We start from the raw sequence: 18,961 nt of genomic DNA on the forward strand, positions 1-18,961 counted from the left end.
TTTGATAGCCAGGGTTCCAAAGAACAAAAATGACTAACGGTTCACACATTGCAGTCGTTGAGTCATTGTAACCTGTAAATTGGAGTCAGGTTGTTTCAGTGTATCAGCTGGTATTGACAGATGTGAGATTGTATCATGCAGGGTGTGGTGTTTCATTTGTCTTCTCATCTAGTGATTCTTACAATTATTTTAGGCTAATTATGTTTGTGTCATCTAAGTTATGAAGACAACCATTACAGTTTGAAACACTGATCAGATTCAGATCATTTTATTTTTTCAGTCACTTACCTCCACAGGAAGTGGTCTGCTGGAATAAATGAGATTTCTGTGGAATGTGCCAATATCAAACTGACAAGTTATCAATATGAAAATGAGGCTGTACAGAATAGAGGACTGTGATCTGACTTTAACAGCTCTCTGTGCATGGCATACATCGGATGATCATGTTGCTTGATAGATGCTGCGTTTTATGTCAGACTATAATGATGTAGTGCACAAAAACACAATACACACATTTGCCTAATTCTCATTATCTTGAAAGAGATGCTTCTGGGTCTGTTTATTCCATAGACTATATATAAAGATGAACGACTTGACAGTTCCTCAAAACATCTGGACTGCCCCCTTGGTGGCTAGATGCTGGTCATAAACCGTTCCTCCTCCATGTTAACGGATGGGACAAAGACCCAACTAAAAATTGAAAGTACTCCTTACATTTTTAGCAGTAATGGTTTATGGCCTGTTAGCCAGTTGTTATCATGCTTTACCTTACAACCCCAAATGTGAGGTGCAGCATATCTGTGCAAGGACACAAAACTTTAAAACCTCACCCAGTCCCTTTCATACCTTTTAATATTCCATCAATCTGTTCTCCAAGCTGCTCCTCCAATCAGGCTAATGTTAACATGATGAAAGGTTGGAGACTTTCCTGTCTCCAACAGCTTTCTCTAGCATCTCCTGGGGCAACCCCAGCAACTCCCAGGCTAGTCGAGAGATATAGGCCCTGTCCACATGGAGAAGAGCACAGGCGCACAAGTTTTTATGGGTATAACATTTGAAAGCGGGTCCCAGGTCCCGGGTCCCCATGTTTCCGTGTGTACATCTAATGCACTACTTTTCTGAAAGGATGACGTCACCTCTCCCTTAACTCGCATGCGCTCACTCCGACAACAACAAACTATTGAACTAACACAGCGAGCAGCAAGTGGACAATAACTAAGAAGTTTTTTGATCCATTAGGGATGTCCCGATCAGGTTTTTTTGCCCTCGAGTCCGTCATTAGATTTTGAGTATCTGCCGATACAGAGTCCCGATCCGATACTTTCAAGATTCTCTATAAAGGCGGGAAATAGCAAGTCACTCGTTGCAGCAAAACGTATGTATGTGTGTCCAGAGCACCACGCTAGGAGCTTTCAGACATGCAGCAGCTCATCGAGACCTCGAACCCAGGACCTCTCGCACCAAAAGCGACTGTCATACCCCTACACTACAGGACACAGAGCCACCCTGCACAGAAGGCGTTAACTTTGAGAGCCCTAATAAATATATAACCAATCGAGTCTGAAATCATGTAATCGGGACATCCCTAAGATCCATGTTATTCTCTTTACATCGCACAAGTTTTGTGTGCATGGACACACACATTTACCGAACGTCTCAGTGTGAATGTAACCATAGTCCCTCTGGTGTGGCTTTGGTGCCACCATCCTCATCAAGTGCCTAAAGTTCCTCCTCAGATGTCCAAACATGTCACACAATCTTACTTACATTCACAATATTATTCCTTTGGTCATTTCCCACATTTGAATAGCCACAGGAGCAGGAAATAAAATGACTGTTAAATTTATCTAAACGTATTACTGGTTTAAAGCTGAGCATTTAACATGAAGGTCTGTGGGGGGTTGACACACTTTTGAAGCCAGGTGCTAAATGTTAAATTCTGATCTCAATATAAAAACACATCTGTCCTTAGCTGGAGGAAAGTGATCGTTACACAACACTAAACAGAATTCCAAACAGTAACTCTAATGGTTAGTCTGCCAACAGTAAAATCTGAGGGCCAAGATGATACTAAATGATAATAAATTGACTTAGTTATATAGCTGATGGCTGTGTCTGGCTAACCACACTTCCAAAATGAATATTATCACTTGGCTTTTTTTCTCTAGAGAAGAAATTATTTTCTTTCAGCATTTTTCCATTACCCTGAAAATTAGATTAATCTGAGCTGTTACTGCAGCATCAACCTTTTGTCCATTTTTGAGTCAACTTAATTGTGTTTCTTGGTAAGAGGCATTGTTTCTTAAACTCTATTTTGCAATTTGTTCTATTGTCCATCTGGAAAGCAAATTATATGTTACATTTGTAACCTAGAGTTTAGTTAAGCATTCAGTTTGTCTGTGATCAGTCACATTTGTGAAGCCCCTCCGTGAACCTCTCTGCTTGTGTTTGAAAGCATCTTAATATGTACCCTCACATCCAACCACCATCACTCCAGATCAATTATGCATGAAAGCTCAAAGGGCCATGAGAGCCCAAAATCTCTCTCTAATGGAAATAATTTGTTATTTGCCTGTTTTTTTTCACTCTGCTATTGAAAGCCAAAGCCCTGCTGTTCTGATTCTCTGATCTGAGCTACTAGTGGGAGGGAAGGCATTTATTAGCCGAATCTCCTGTGTTAACTATTCTGCTGTCACAATTTAAGGGAAATTATACACACTTTGCGAGAGTGAACTAAGTGCCACCGTGTTTTGAAGCGTGGGTGGTTAAAAAAATGCTGCTTTTACAGTAGATTGGTATAATACGTGTAGACATCTGTTCAAAGAACAGAGATTGAATAAATTTAGGGCTTATATGCCTCATAAAATGAACTGAATTGAGATACTATCCTGACTGATATATTGTTTAGTCTATATATATATAAAAAATATATATAAATAACATAGTGGTGCTCTCACTGAGGCTGTACAAAGAGGAAAACATATTTATTCTGACTTGTGGATTAAATATAGTCTATAGTCTTAAGGCCTGCTCAGAGACTTAGGCTGTGTCTGAAATCACTCCCTAATCACTATATATGGCCCTATATAGAGCCTCCACCATTTTGTAGTGCTGTCTGAATTCTTGGTGAGAAACTATAGACCCCATATAGGGCCCTCAATGTATCCCACAATACATCTTGAAATGTAGTGTCCATCCGATGGTCACGAGTTTTAGCGATGTACCGTCATGCATTGCGCAGACCGGCTAAAAGAACGTGAACGGAAGTTACGTTAGCTGTCTTATAAATATAATGATCATTTAAAGAATGTAGCATGACCGGTTGTGTTTGATTTATTAATGTTTTGCCATAAAACGTTTTTTTGGGCTATAAAGGCACAAATTAACTGCTAACAACGTAGTTTGTTTAGCCGGCAGAGATCGGCTCGTTTAATTTGCGACAGCAATGATAATTAACGGCGACAGAAAATAAGGGAGGTAGAGTCCGAAATGTCCAAAAATGCTTTCACAATGAGTTCACTGGTGCCCTACACTGAACTGTTGGTTAGAGGTGTACCAAATCTATAACACAATGACATTAGTGTAAACTAATGCACAAAAAATCTGCAGCTCATAAACTCCAGTCACCATAAATTAAATTTAACTAAATAAAAATCATTTTGACATCATAATGTCAGCTCCTAATGTCCACAGAGGAGGGCTGCATGTGATGTATTTTTGTAGGTTAGCATTGCACAGGTTCCCTGCACACAATGTCAATGGGATGTTCCCATTGTCTTTTGGATTATTGCACAGAATATAATCTGTTACAGTAAATGATACTGACCTCCTTAATCTACACAATTTTTGAATTTCTTGAAGCCCAAATGCGGTTGCCGAGTTATGCTTGCAAATACAGCCACTTGATACACATACATTTTTGTATGCATACAAAAACTTAATTGATCCTATGGGGATCAATAAATAACTATCTAACTATCTATTCCTCAAGCCATTGACGTCAAGATGACGGTGCCAGGAGAGCTAAGATGCTAACATAATTCTGTGTTTTAGTACTCATTCCTGCGACACTGTAGTCCAGCCTTGGTGACTCCCCCACACTAGCAAAAGAAACAAAACATGCAATAATAGCTTGGAGATATTTTCTGACTTTTCTTTGATCACTCTTTCTAAAACATTTCCCAGTAAAACATCCTTGTTGCTATGTTTTCCCAGAAGACCCAGTTTTTATTTTGAAGTGAACAGAATTTAACAACTTGAGTGCAATCAGATGTGTCCCCAATCTCTGCATAATATGCAGCAAACAGAGAAAAAGAGCACTGCAGCTGAGGGCTGGCACCGCCGTGGCTAAACTCTGATGGAGGTCTGCCTCTTCTCCTCTGAAGTGTAATTTGGTCACACGAATGATATCATTATGATGCATTTACGCAAGGTATTTTTAGACATGATGTCTAATTTTGTGCAGTTGACACACCTACAAATAACTTAAGATCCAAGTTGTCTGAAGTCCCTACTTAAAAACCTCTGACCCTGTAATTACAGATGTAGGTCTGGGAGTGCAGGCAGCTTTCAGAGGCTGCTTTTATACAAAGACACAGTCTGCCAGAGCGCTGGAGCAGGCAAGTCGTAATGATTTTTTTGTATTTAAAATATGTATCAAATGTAATGCTCTGTGAGTGGAATCAATGTGTTGTTGTTGGCCTCAGTGGCTGGCGCATCGACTCAGGCATAATGTCTGCATTAGACACAGCTTTTTGCTCTTATTTTGCCATCACATATTGAACAAGTGAATTTTGGACAGAACACTGACAACAACACTGTTTTTTATTTCCAGTCAACCCCAGTAGTGGGTGTTACTGGAGTGTACACTGATCACATAACAGCATGAAAATACAATATGTAAAACAATAATGTAATCTGGTTCATTCTGCTTATATTCAGTGTGTTATTAATAATTGACCACACTACAAACATCACAATTAGACAGTGAGAAAAATGAACTTTATGGCAAGGAGGTGTGTCTAGGGGGCCATAGAGGTACAAAAGCCACAACTCAAATACAAAGTTAACTTCAAGTTAGCTTCAAAATAACCTAACATTAGATGCCATTAGAGTATATAATAATAAATATAAAAATGTGAATGCAATTGTCAACATTGTTCATTTGAAAATGTAGTGACAGCAATAAGCTAGTAAACAACATTCACTATCTAGGCATGAGATCATGGGTCCACCGGTTTCATCCACATCTGTTGTTGTGGGGCTAAGGTCTGCTGTGCTTCACTTCTGTTGTCGGCTTTTGCATTTGTGTTCTGGGTTATGCATTAATATTGTATGTTTTTCATTTGCCCTGCCATTCACAGAGAATAGATGTTTACTAACTAGTAAACTACTACTAAACCACTAGGAAATAGTAGTGAATAGCTTGTAGGACTGCTGTGTATGATTTGACAACAGTGAATATGTCCGCCTGTTTGAGGTGAAGAGTTGTCCTTTGATCCTGACTGCTCCATGTTAGGCATCATTTCTAATTATTACAAGTCATTAACAATGTTGTTCATGCAGTACATGCATAAACATATCTCTCTCTCTCTCTGGATTCACTAGTTCAAAGAGAGAGACTATTATTAACAATGAACAAATATTTATTAATTAGTTATTCATTAATTAAAAGAGACATGGCAGCTGTCGGCACGGAGTGCCGAGCAGCAGGAGCCAGATATCAGGTAGTTAAATGACGGCAGAGGATTTAGTATCAAAGCAAATAGTAAGATTAAGCAAAGATGAAAGTTTACTGAATCTACACTAAACTCAGCCTCTGGGGTTCAGTCGTGAAAGTGTTAAAATTTGCAGTTCACTCCACAGCCTCTAGGGGCCGGCTCCAAATGTGAGTCAATCACTATTCCCCCACTGTGGCAACCCATTCAGACATCGATGCTGCTGTTTGAGTACTGTCTCCTTCCACATACACAGCAGTTATGGCAAGCTTTAGGTTAAGTCCGTTAAACACCAATGAGCCTTGACTAGTGTTGGCCACACATTCCTAAATGTTCCCAGAGGCGTCACCACAGGGCAGAGATCACTTTAGCACTGAAAGCCTGGGTCCCCTGTGTCTGCTGGCTCAGCTCCCTCAGTAGCTGAGCAGAGTTTACAGGTCTGCTAATGGACAATCATTTTCAAAACCTGGAGGGAGGGAAAAAAACCCAAAATCCACTCAATTAAAGCAAGCTTCCGCCCTACAGGGTCCTTTTAGTGAAGGAAAGCAGCTTTGGTTGAGTGTTGACCATAGGTCCTCAGCCTCTTCAGCACTCACCTACAGCCAAACAATTAGAGCAATTCAATGCTTGTCATTGTGAGAAACTAAAGAAAATGAAGGCTTGTTAATTGTCTCTTCTGCTTCATATTAACCTGTCTGTCTTTCACACAATGACAGAAAAGAAGATGAGTGGGGCAGGAAGCCAGGTTTAATTAAAAAAACGAGTGTGGAACATCTCATAGGAAAAGAACTGTGAATGGATCCGAATTGTTTAAGTGCCTTCTTCTTTTAATTTCAACAGAAATGACTAACAAAGCGAAGACAGAGAGAATTATGGGTAACTTTACATTCTTGTTAGAGGTGTATTTTGGCATGTCAAATCATCACATGACATATCTTGAGCTAAGGTCCATAAGGTCCTACCACATTCGTCACACCCTCAAACAGTGTGCAACACATCTTCCATTTGACTATGCATCTTCTTATTTTGAGGTTAAGCCAGCTCAAGTCAGGCTCCGTTCATTCCTTCATTTTCCTTTGTTTGGTTTGTTCGTCTTCTTTATTTCAACTGCATCGAGACCTGCATCTGGTGAACTCTGGGGCTTGTGTGTATTTTGTAGTATCTTGTCTGGTTTCCTGTTTCCTGTTCACTTGGTATGATTCCTCCAAATTGTTTGCCCCTGTTATCTTCTGTAGAAAAAAAAAACAAAGCAAAGTGATTCACATTGGTTAGAATCACTCCATGGTGTCATTGGACTTTGTCACAGATTGCCCCACTGCTGGGTAGGGTGGCGATGTCAGCCTTTCCCTCAGAGATAGGATGAGAAGTCTGGAAATCCAAATCCACTGCTCTTGCACACTGAGGTGGTTCAGGTGCACCTGTGGAGACCTGGCTAGCTGCATGTAGTTTAGACTTTACGTAACGGTTTCATTCATTGTAGACATTCTTCAGGAAACAGAGACGGGGAGGCTTTAGGGACAAACTGTTGTGAGCTCAGGCCATATTGATTTTGGTATGAAAATCAGAAGGAAGCAGCCCAAGGAGAGGTTTATGTACCAAAGCTCTTTCAGGGCAGGAGTTTAAAAAAACTTTTGATCTTATTAATCCAGCAGCTTTCTGTAGCTCCCAACTCTGTGGTGCAGCACATCATAACATTTGGAGCTCTCTGTTGTATTGAGGCGAGTATAAACCAAGTATATCACATTTGTAAAAGTTCATGATCAAATGGACAGCAAGCCAAAAGTATCATTAAAGGAAAATACTACCTGAAGCAGCTCACACACCTCACAGTATTATGTGCATAACTGGGTGTACAGTATTAATATGCTGTGTCAAACTATCTTCATATTCAGCCCACAGATCTGACCCCACTGGGAATCATACAAAAGCAACACACAGTGGAGCTAGCACTAAGCTAAGGTCAGGCATGGTGTCTGTAATCTGAATGAAGTATCTCACACATGGATTAACCTGAATCCAAATGCAAATGGACATAAAACTTTACAAGGTGTAAAAAGGGGGCTTGAATACTGAGCTCCTGAATAAAGGTCTGTCACGCTGCCTATATCACAACCATCCAGACCATTAACCCATCTGGCACATGTGTGGGATGTGTTATCCACCAAATGTGGTGATTACATGCTCTTGGAACTAGACTGTGGTTCATATCTGATGGCATGCAGACATAAGATAGACCTGCCTGTCTGTCTAATGCAGAGACTGTTGCATTGTATGCACTTAGAGGCTGGGTTTAACCATTCTTTAAATATACAAAGATACATCAGGTTGGGGCTACAGCTGAAGATCAGGTGTCACTAATTGGAAGCTTCAAGAGGAACCTGTCTTATTAAACTTGTGACATCTAGGCTCTGTTCTTCTCTTTGTTATTGTGTTATCATGCCAAGACCTACAGAGCTCTTTCTTCAGAAAGAAAAGAGTCTGGAAAGCGACTTAAAGAAACACTGCTAGACAAATTTCAACCTGGCAGTCTAAGCAGATTCAGCCCTAAGAGCTGACGCCAGAAGGCTCCAAGAAAACCTCAAGTTCTATCACAGGATCTGCAGGTAACGCAAAGCGATCAGAAAGTGCACAACTTTGACCTGCGTTTGGAGGAAAAATCTTTTCTGCCCAAAAGCAACATTTCAGCTAAATTATAAATCACATTTAGGCAAAGATAAATGGACAGATGATCAAAGAAAAATACACGTATGTTCTTTCCATTTGTCAGGTTTAAACAGAAATCCAGACTTAAAGTGATATTTTAAAAAAGACTTATAAATCATACATCTCGAGTGCCTACGAGTGAGAAAGTAAAACTTCAACACCCAGAATGCACTGTGTTGTTGTCTTTTTAGGTCATTTTGGGGTCATAAAGTTCATCTATCTATCTCTGAACCAAAACCATCCTTTAAAAGGTTTGTCATCCAAAAGAACAGTGTGGTATCCTCTGCTTTGATCACGTATGTCGTCTGGAATGTTCAGAATTACACCATGAAGCATACAAAAAGCACACAAACATACAGAAGTGCAGAGTGTAGTTTGAGTCCATCCCATGAGTGTCCCTTGGTGGACATTTGCTGTGAAATGGGGACCTCTGGGATCAGGCTGCATCATTCAATAAAAGCTGTGTCAATAAAAGTTTCCTTTTATGTCATTTCCAAGAGTTTACTGTGACATCTTTGTGCATCCCATGATGTTCTCTGCCTTGCCAAAAGACACATGCAGCTCCTCTGGTCTTAGTCTTAGTTCAGGGCTGTCCATGTTGATTCATTTGCTTTAGCCATGCCACTCTTTAGGTCGATGTGAGACAGATCAGAACACTTGGAGGGAAGTGATTAGTCTCTTACGGGTTCATGGTGAGCGACCTGAAAGCATCCTTCTCTTTGCTGTTGTGCGTTACCTCAAGTTACACTGCTAGTACCAATTAGAACGCTCACAAACTATGTGTCGGCACGGCATCAAGAGGGGGCGTCAGGCTCTTTGAACCCTTGCTGGAGGTGACACAAGTGTGATTGAAGTCTGAGAAAAGTTTTTAATCTGATGAGAACCTTTGAATATGTTCAGGTTGTAGAAAATATATGTGTTCCTTGTGCCTACTTCAGGCACAGACAGATTGGGGTAGCTACAGAATACTGAAACCTGACAAACATATCAGAGCTTCTCAGCAGAGACAGGCTTCAAAACAAGTGTGCATTTAGTAGTGCTGGTGACCAGAGCATGAACAGTGCTGGCAGGAAGTTGAAGATAGCAGGGTAGCATTGTTTTGCTCTATTTTTTGCTCAGATTTCAATAAAAAAATCATTTTGTCTTCTTGTTGTGAAGAAAATGTGTCATGGTGATCTGATTACACTGAACCAGAAGACTAATGAAGGTGCAGCTTCTGGACTGATGGGCAAAAGGAGTTACTCCACACACTGAAGCCTTCTACCAGAGCTAAGCTACCACATGCTACCAATGCACCATGTGCAGCTTCAGCTGGTCTATTGTTAGTTCTGAAGATGTGATAAAAATAATGCTAGCATTCTGCTAACGGATGCTGATTGGTCAGTTTAAGGCCTCCTTCTTTGACGGCAGCTAGAGCACATACACCATGTAACCAAAGGTAAATGGACACCGTGTGCAACTTTAGTTGTGTTTTAGTTGTAAAGGTGGACCTCTCAATGCTGCATTCTGGATCTAGACTAGATCTGCTGCTGATTCTTGTTGGATTATTGATTGACTGATCGCAATATATATCTTACCTCATCATCTTTCATCAGACTTAATAGGAAACATGGAACCTAGTAAGCGCATATGATGGCTGCGTGTAGTTTCACATATCAACTGTTCTCAGTGTGGCAGCGCTGTTGTGTTCTCATCTTTTTTTTTTACATGTGAGAAAAAGCTGCGCTGCACTGCATGTTGAAAGAAATGTGTGTTCCCCCGCTGCCACCTTATTTCTTTGGCATATGTTCTTGTTAGTTTGTATTGAGAAGAAACTGCAGAGCAGCAGTTCAGCAGTTTTTAAGTTTTAACAATATGTGACTAATATGTTTTATTACAGCTGGTTTTCCAACTGTCTGTCTTTATGTTTGTTTTAGCAGAGCCATGCATTATATAGTACCAGAACAGGCTAACTGGTACATGAAATAAGGTAGAATAAAATAGAGTTTATGTATACACACATAACTAATAATTATAAACATAACAACCTAACAAAGGTTAGTACGTGTGCAATCTAACTGTGACCTCCCTGCAGTGAAAGTGTAACACACACATCCACACCACAAAGAGAGGTTCCTCAGCGGTAGCATGTAGATGATTATAATAAAAAAAAGTGCAAAATACAGCGTGCAGCCATACAAGCTTTCTTAACTGTATGAGCGTTACTGTCTAATTCTGCTTTACATAACCTCTCTTTATCATAACGCTAATGCCATTACTTGTAATTTCATTACCAAAAACTAAGCATGAGTGCATTTTGGATCAACTGTTAGATGATAAATTAGATTCACTTTTCCAATTTTCTGTCTGAAAGCATTTTCCTGTTAGAGAGAGCTGGCAGACTGGATGGGGTTCAGTCAGAGGAAATGCTTGGAAACAGTGACTGGAGTCTACAGAGGGGTGAGGAGCAGGAGTGAAAGGGCTTTATTACCAGGCTGCTGTTGAGTGTGGCCTTTACTGATTTTTTTGCTAAGCTTCCTATAGTGGAGCACGGGTCAGTGCACCGCCCCTCGATATCCCAGCACTTCTGAAAGGGGATGAAAGTATTGACTGGCAGTGGTGTGGAACTCGGGTGGTTTTTACATGCACGATGTGAGACATGAACTCATGGGACACAACTTTATTTCTTATCTAGAAAATGCAGTTTAGATTAGCTCTATTTGTGCCTGCAGGGTGGCACAAAGCCGTGGTTTTTTGTAGCTATTAGCGTAATGCATAAGCTTCACTACCCCCCCCCCCCCCAACATAAACACAAACATGTTTGATGAGACATTTTTACACATAATCAAATGATTCAGTCGATCACAGCATCCGTGTCAGTGGGGTGACTGCAGCTGTCAGGGCTGTGCCGTGCTTCAGTATAATAAGCACATTCATAATATGGAAGGAAAGAAAGAATGTTTACCTGGGGGGATTCCTTGACAAAAAATATGTTTTACACTTTCAAAGCCTGCAAGCCTCACTATGAATATACAATGTGAATGCTGAATGAAAGCAATAGGCCTAAAGAGGCAGTTCATGTCTCCTTCTGTTCTTATTATCTATTCATCTATTTCCCTGCCTGTGATGTGTCTGTTTGAATATTTGATACGTGCTAGGTGACCCCACTCTAACTGTTCTCTCTCAGCCAAGGAAATATTTGAGACATTTTACTGAGGAATGTTGGAGCGAGGATCTCCCCCCAGAATATGTCCGGGTTCAGCTTGGTTACAGTCTGTTGTTGCCAAATTAAAAAGAACTGGCTGCAGGCTGTGTGATTCCACTGGAAAAGGCCTGGGTGATTAGAGTTAGGGTCAGAGGTCAGCGCTCCAAACGTCTTTGGTTTCTTTATCAGCCAGTACTACTATGACAAAGAGAAGTATTTGGATGCTAGTTGAGTAAATGCATTGCATTGCAGTTAATTCTTAAAGGAGCAGTTTTACATTTTTGAAACTGTCCAGCATCCGTTCAGAGATGGTGGAAAATGAGGGAAACAGCTGGTCGGTCTCTATGCAATTTAAAAATGTGGCTAACAACACTATAGGCTCAACCATTACTTAAAATGATATTTCCTCCACATGGATCAGAGTGTCTATGCAGTTTGGTGGACGACAAACGTGCAAAATTCACAATGATTCATAACTAGCTAGTCAGTCCAGCACGGATAACTTTGTTCCTCACAAAGGCCACTTATGGTAGTGTTTGGTTTTGTGTTATATAACAAACTACAACCAGAGTCATCTTTAAAGAGGCGACTTTAGCCTGCTGACGTTTGTCCTTCACATGATTTGGTCCATTGCGTTTGCACAACTCTCGTTGTCACTCCGCAGCCTTGTATCATAAGTTGTTTGTGAACACTCATTTCTTCATTTCATTTTATCATTCTTGCATGTTATTACTAAGCATTTTTAGCAATCTGTGTGCCATTTCAAGCCGCTTATAGTGTCTGTGGATTTGTACTGACACACTATCGCAGCAGCAGGAGGGCACAGTGTTTGTGACTCACTCTGTGTTATTATTTTTGTATTTAATGTTTTCTTTATATATTTCATCACTTTGTTTTTCAATCAATTTACCTTCAGGGAGTTTTTAAGTCACCTCACCTAAACACATCTCACTTCACCTCACATTATCTCATCTCATCGATTTCAGTAACTTTTGACATTTAATGACAATGATCTCTTTTTAGTGTGAATATTTATGCACCAGAAGCACCCATGTGCCACAAATAAATCCTCACAAAAAACCAACAAGCAAGCATTTGTTCTGAGACTCACTGTTTTTGTGTACTTGCTGGGAAACAGATGAAGGAATCTGTTGTTGTTGGGAGTGTTTTTAATCCTCCTGATAATGTTCAGCTTTTTTTCTTTTTGTATCCGTGTGGAAATTGAAACAGCACACTCAGCCAACACTGAGGTGTCACTTACACGCAAGAATTTGTTTTATTTTATTCATCTCCTCCTCTGTTGTCTCCATTTCCCCTCCTGATAGTTATCACATGTTACAAAAACAAAAAAAAAAACAGGCCCAGTTCTGATCTTTATTCCAAATGATAGATTCCTTTTACACGCCAAGTGTGAGATTGTTTTATAACAGAGAATCCATCTCTGTGTCTCAGTCGGACCTGATGGATTTGGCATGGGATGCCAGAGCTTGCTTCAGTAGGTTGCTGGCTTGCAGCCTTCATAAATTGTGGCGTTTCATGTCAGCCTGGGATAAGATGACTGTCTGAGCTGCCCCACCATGTCTTTGTCTGTCATTGCCCCCCTCCCCCTTCTATATCCATCATTTGCCTCTCAACTCGCCTCCTTTTATTTCCATTCATTTGACTGTAATGGCTCCTTTTATTAACCTGACATGTGGTTCTACAAATTGGCAGCTGAATCACATCCACCAATATCAATTAAATAAAACCAGATTACCCATGTGCTAATCTGGGCTTTGGCTACCCTTACAGCTGTATGAGCAAGATTTGTATTCTATCAGTATAACTATACACTCATACGCCTAAAGCCTCATTCAGATGGGATTTACTTCTTTAGGGGAGGATGGGTAATTTGAGTACTTGCTGCTCTCACAGATTTTAATCCCACATGGTGTTTCTTCCTCTGCAGTATTACTCTGCACCACAGCTCCCCTTTGCTTTATAAACAAATTATAGATATCAGTGCTGCAAAATGTTGCATTGCTGCATTTTTTCAACTTAGTGGGTTGATGATGTGCTATAAATGGTGCTAAGCTGCAGGTAATGTGAGTTGGCTGATGGAAAGGTTAGCCACCTGCTGGTTTTCAGACTGATGGGCTGTGTCCGAACTCTTTCACTCACTGTTGGCCACTCGCTATAGTGTGGGGAGTTCATTGTAGAGGACTCAATGGCACAATAAAAAGGCAATGTTAATTGTGTCTTTGCTGACTAACAATTATGTGCCTTGCTGTATAAATGCTGAGCTTGTCAGTTGTAAACTACTTTTCATGGTGCACTGTGGGATACACTGAGTCCACTATAGGGTTCAATAGTTCTCATTACACATTCAGACAGCAGTACAACATGCTGAATGCACTATATAGTCTAGGGTGTACCCAACCTCTCGCCTGTAGATAGGTGGGATAGGCTCCAGCCCCCTATGACCCTGCACTATATGACAAAGCAGTTTCAGAAGATGGATGGATGGAGGGATGGGTGGATGGGTGGATGAGTGGATGGATGGATGGGTGGATGGATGGAGGGATGGGTGGATGGGTGGATGAGTGGATGGATGGATGGATGGGTGGATGGATGGATTGATGGATAGGTGGATGGATGGAGGGATTGGTGATTTTAGACATGGCCCATCGACTTTGGAGACTGTAGGGTATCCTAGGGTGCTTTTACACATACATGTTTTTGTTAGTTAAATTTACTTGTCCCTCTGTTGCAGGTCATCTTTTCCAGTAATCATATTGTGGTGCTGACCAAATCCTCGATCTGGATCATCGGGTGAACTCTGGTGCAGTCATCCCTGGTGAGTGAGAACTTACTAAACAAAAAAAGTTGTAAATTGGTTAATTCAAAAAGGTTGTTGCAGCCACATTCTGTATTGTCCTGATGTGTTTGCATCAGCATGTTGTGTTCCAGCCAGAAAGAACGCCCAGCAGGGCAATGACCATCCTGTGTAGGTTAACCTCCATCATGAAATTGCAATAATGACATGCAACAGCCCACAATACAGAATTCTCTTTCTATACTTTGTTTATTCCCACACCAATGACCAATAAGCAGAGAGGATGTTCAAGTGATGTTTTCTGGTATGTTGCCATCAAGCCTAATAGACTGTTGATCTGTCCAAGGTGTACCCTCCCTCCTGCCATTAACAGGTAGGCTGCAGCCCCTCTGTGATCCTGTAGGACAAAGTGTGGTTAAGAAATGGATGGGTGGCTGGATGAATGGACGCTTATGCGTGAATATACTCTGCAAAACACAGCATAGAGCCTTGGGAACCAAAATAACACCATCCTGCTCAGTGTCATAGCAGAACACAATGTATGAGGTCCTAATCTGACACGTGATCCATATGAAAAGAGTAAAGGGAAAATGAAAAACCCAATGGACAAACATTTGTGATACTGTATTATGTCTGCAGGAAAAAACAATAAAAATGCTCTGATATAACAGTGGAAGGAGCATTGTTCACGCTAAGCACATCAGGATGACAACAGGAGGAGACGATGGTCACGCAGGTAGACCTCAGAAAATAATTGGAGAGGTGGCAGTGACAGGTGTCCACTCAGACAGTCCAGCTGACAGCAATGCTGCTCCAGGCTGCTTCAGAAGAACACGACACACAGAGATCCACTGTGGGGCACATCAGGAACCAGCAGCGGTGCATTTATAGACACAGCAGGTGCATGGCACCCAGATAGCGCCATTTAGCAGCTGACCACACACAGTAACATCCAGGGCTTTTATAGTCTGACTTACTGTACAACAATAGTATTTCTATTTGAAATCGAAGCTCTATTTGAGGTTGGAAGCCTCCTTAACAAACAAATCCTGGCTCAGCTGGCATTTTGAAGTTACAGAAAATAAGGCTTATAGTGCATACATTATGAATACAGACATGTAATTAAGGGATTTGCAAACAGATGCAGCAATTGAAATGCATTTCTGAGTGGGGACTTTTTGTACATGAGGGACAGATGGCAGATCTGAGTATGCAAGGTGAATGCAGCCAGATGCTGTAATTTATACATAAATTAGTTGTATGTAATGCAGTACACTCTTGTATTTCTGTCTCACTCAGATAATCTCTTTCTCTGCTGTCACCTGAAAGTGCAGGGGATTACCAGGCCAGACAGTCGATATTTGTGGGCGTGCAGGGTTGAGACACTGTTTGTGTGTATGTGTGTGTGTGTGGGAATGGCCCTATGCCACCAGTCAGTGTCAGGCTAATGAATCTGGCACTGAGCTAAAAAAAAAAAAAAAAACACAACTGCAACCTACAAACCCCACCAAGGTTGTTTTCTCCTCGCAGCCTGGCCAGCAGACAGCTCCGGGCCCGGCATCCTTGGAATGGGCTCTAAGTCTTTAGAGTACTAGTGGTAGCAATTTGTATGGCACAATTGTACCAACCAAGCACATTACCATATGTGGAGAGGTGCACAAGATAGGCATCTGAGTGCTAACACTCCTAACACTGAGACCCTCTCTGAAAACGGTTGAATAAATAATAAACATAGATGGTTGAGTCTAACATGATGCATTATGTTTTACACCAAAATTATGAATATAGCAAAGCTATTTAAACTTGGCTGTCTTAGTTAAGACAGCTTAGAAAACTACATAGTTATACATAATTAATACAAGAGTAAAAAAAGCAGTACTGGAATATTGTTTGTGAGCAAGGTGTCTAGCCTTAAAAGCTCAGGAAAGTAGGTGACCACTTAATAATGTTAGCAGCACCACTAGCAAGCTAATGTAGTAACAATGACCAAAGCAGACAGTTGTCTTATAAAAGCCTGTGAAAGCTAGCTGATGCTTATGAAATTTAGCTTCCTAAAATACATCATCATATTTTTGGGTCAGGCTATTAAATATTACATACACCTCTCCCTGGTGTGGTGCTCTGAGTATGTAGAAGCAGGAGGAGGGCCCAGGGCAGACCCACGTCTTAGTGGGTGGGATTATATTTCTCAGCTGGCCTGGGAATGCCTCGGTATCCCCCTTGATGAGCTGGAGGTGGAGGCTGGGTAGAGGGAGGTAGGGGTTTCCCTGATTAGGCTGCTGCCCCTATGACCTGACCCTGAGAGAGGAGCGAGAGATAATTAAAACTGTCTTAACAATCACAGTTTTCATAGACCTTTAACATGTTAGAGATTCACGAGTTTGAAGAGGGCTAAAGTTTTGGTAGCCATCTTAATAAAAAGGCAGATTGCAAAAGCTGGTGAGCCTTGATATGACCGGCCCTTTGCATTATTTTTAACTCAATCATAGGTCACACCCTTTCAACCTATGACCCACCTGCCTGAACCCATCACTTAAAATAACCCAGCGTCTTTTTAGAGTGCACCATTCACTCTTTCACAATTTCTGAAACTTGATGCAACTTTTCCCAAGAATACTCAGCCTCTGCCACAAAGAGGATCTATCTTCCATCCTGTTCCCTTGAACTAAAACTATGATGCAACCTCACACTGCAGGGGTCCATACAGTTGAACTGAACTCGTTTGCCACTGACTACAGTCAGTAACTCAGCATGCCATACCTTTAAACACAAGCTGGTAATTGTGTGGTTTGTATTGCAACGCATTGAATTATTGTCAAGCTGAAGAAAAGCGTATGGGCAGCTAGCCTGACTTCAGCTTGGATAGCAGCACCTGCACTTCTGGGTCTGAGGAGCTGTGCATCACATAGAGGATTACCTGTCACACATTCACCCTACTGCCTATTGTTAGCTGTTTACAGTGTGTGCTCTGTGAACAGTGGCAGGACTCCAGGATATGTCTCAGGGGACGCTCAGCTTGTTGCTGCTGGCAACTAAAACCATGAATCTCCAAAATGTCAGTGGCTCTGTGATAAAAGAGTCTTTTTCCTCACTGTCTGTGCGGTGTGTGTGTGTGTGTGTGTGTGTGTATCCATCATTATTGTGACTTCTGAAGCCACGTTAATATACTTGTGTGTTCTAACGGCATACACACATTATTACCCCGGGTAAGTAGCTGCTGACGCACATCAGACGAGCTTCCGTGACAGGTTTTTTGTGTCAAACATAAAGTCAAACATCCTGCTGTGTCTGTGCCTCAGTCATATTGATACACAACACAACTGTCATGTAGTAATAAATACTGCAGTATGTTGCCTCGGTTAAACATAGAGGCAAGAGCAGTGTATGTGTTAAATGATAAATCTGGGCATATTTTAATATGAACACAGAGAAACAGCTGTTGGGATGTACTGGTGGGTCTGTGACTGAATGACTCTGTGACTGGAGTGGGTCCAGTTTAGCTTAAATATAGCTGCTGCCATTTAAAACAACACAGACATTAGCATGTAGCAAAAGCAGCAGAGGCAAAATAATAATTCACGTGTTTATTGCACTCCATCAAGGCAGCATGAGGCCATTGCAGGTTTTAATGTGAGTCCTCCTGCACTGATGTCAGTCCATGGACAGTTGTGCTGTGATCTAAATGAACATGGTGGAAGACATGCATATCAAATGTCTGTGCAAGTCAACAGAATCATCCACTGCATTAAAAGAGTGAAAGATTTGAATAGTAAATTGTGTGGAAAAAAAAATGTAAGGTGGCCATAAAAAAAAATGAAATCGTTGAAAAATTGGACTGATCGATCTTCATGAAAGTCTAATAAGAGTGGATGGGCTCCGATGAGTCAATATTAGCAGCTGCTGTCAGAGAAGGACTGAGCTGGGGGGAAAGATGGGATAGATTGTGCTAATGTGGGAGGGGAGGACCGAGCAGCCTCTGTGTCTGTGCCTCCTGCTCACACACACACTTGCTGTGAATCAATCCTGTGTACAACAACAGATCTGTTTTCTACATGTTTATTAAATAAAAAAAGATGCTGCAATTATATCATTGATATTTAAATAGTCTGTAAGTGAGTGGTGTCCCATTATTTAGCATGGGTACAGCCCCTGGAAACACACTGATCCATTAGATAGTATTATGCTGTCAAGTGCCTGTGCTGTTGAACTCTTTCTTAACTATATATTTCTCAGCATTCCCCGGCTTGTTTTGCTGAAATTAAGCTCTGATTAATGCTATCATGCTCACGTTGAAACTCGTGCGAGCGTTATGGATGTGTGTGGGTGCGTGTCTGCAGAGCGGGACGAGTTTCGACAGGTCGCTGAATTGAGGATTAGACACGTGAAATGACAACAATGCAGTAGAAGGTATTCAGAAGCTGAATGTATGAGAGATGGTGAGTTTTTACAAGGCCCAGAGCAAAAAAAAAAAAAGCTGCACCGGTGTAATTACCAGGTCGGGAGGGGAAATGGTTGTTAAGGAACATCTGGATGCTGGGTTAC

The 18,961-nt window shown here is 41.2% G+C and overlaps 1 protein-coding gene across 4 annotated transcripts in view; it reads left to right on the forward strand.

Moving 5' to 3' along the window:
- The window catches only part of cemip (cell migration inducing hyaluronidase 1), a 145,220-nt gene that overhangs the window by 15,157 nt on the left and 111,102 nt on the right, over nt 1-18,961 (forward strand). For all 4 annotated transcript variants that reach the window (XM_028402658.1, XM_028402657.1, XM_028402659.1 and 1 more), the window contains one exon: nt 14,357-14,440. The gene's annotated coding sequence lies outside the window, so the exon portion shown is untranslated. The remainder of the gene's footprint in view (nt 1-14,356; nt 14,441-18,961) is intronic.

This window comes from Parambassis ranga, chromosome 3, assembly GCF_900634625.1.
Source record: "Parambassis ranga chromosome 3, fParRan2.1, whole genome shotgun sequence".
NCBI lineage: Eukaryota > Metazoa > Chordata > Actinopteri > Ambassidae > Parambassis > Parambassis ranga.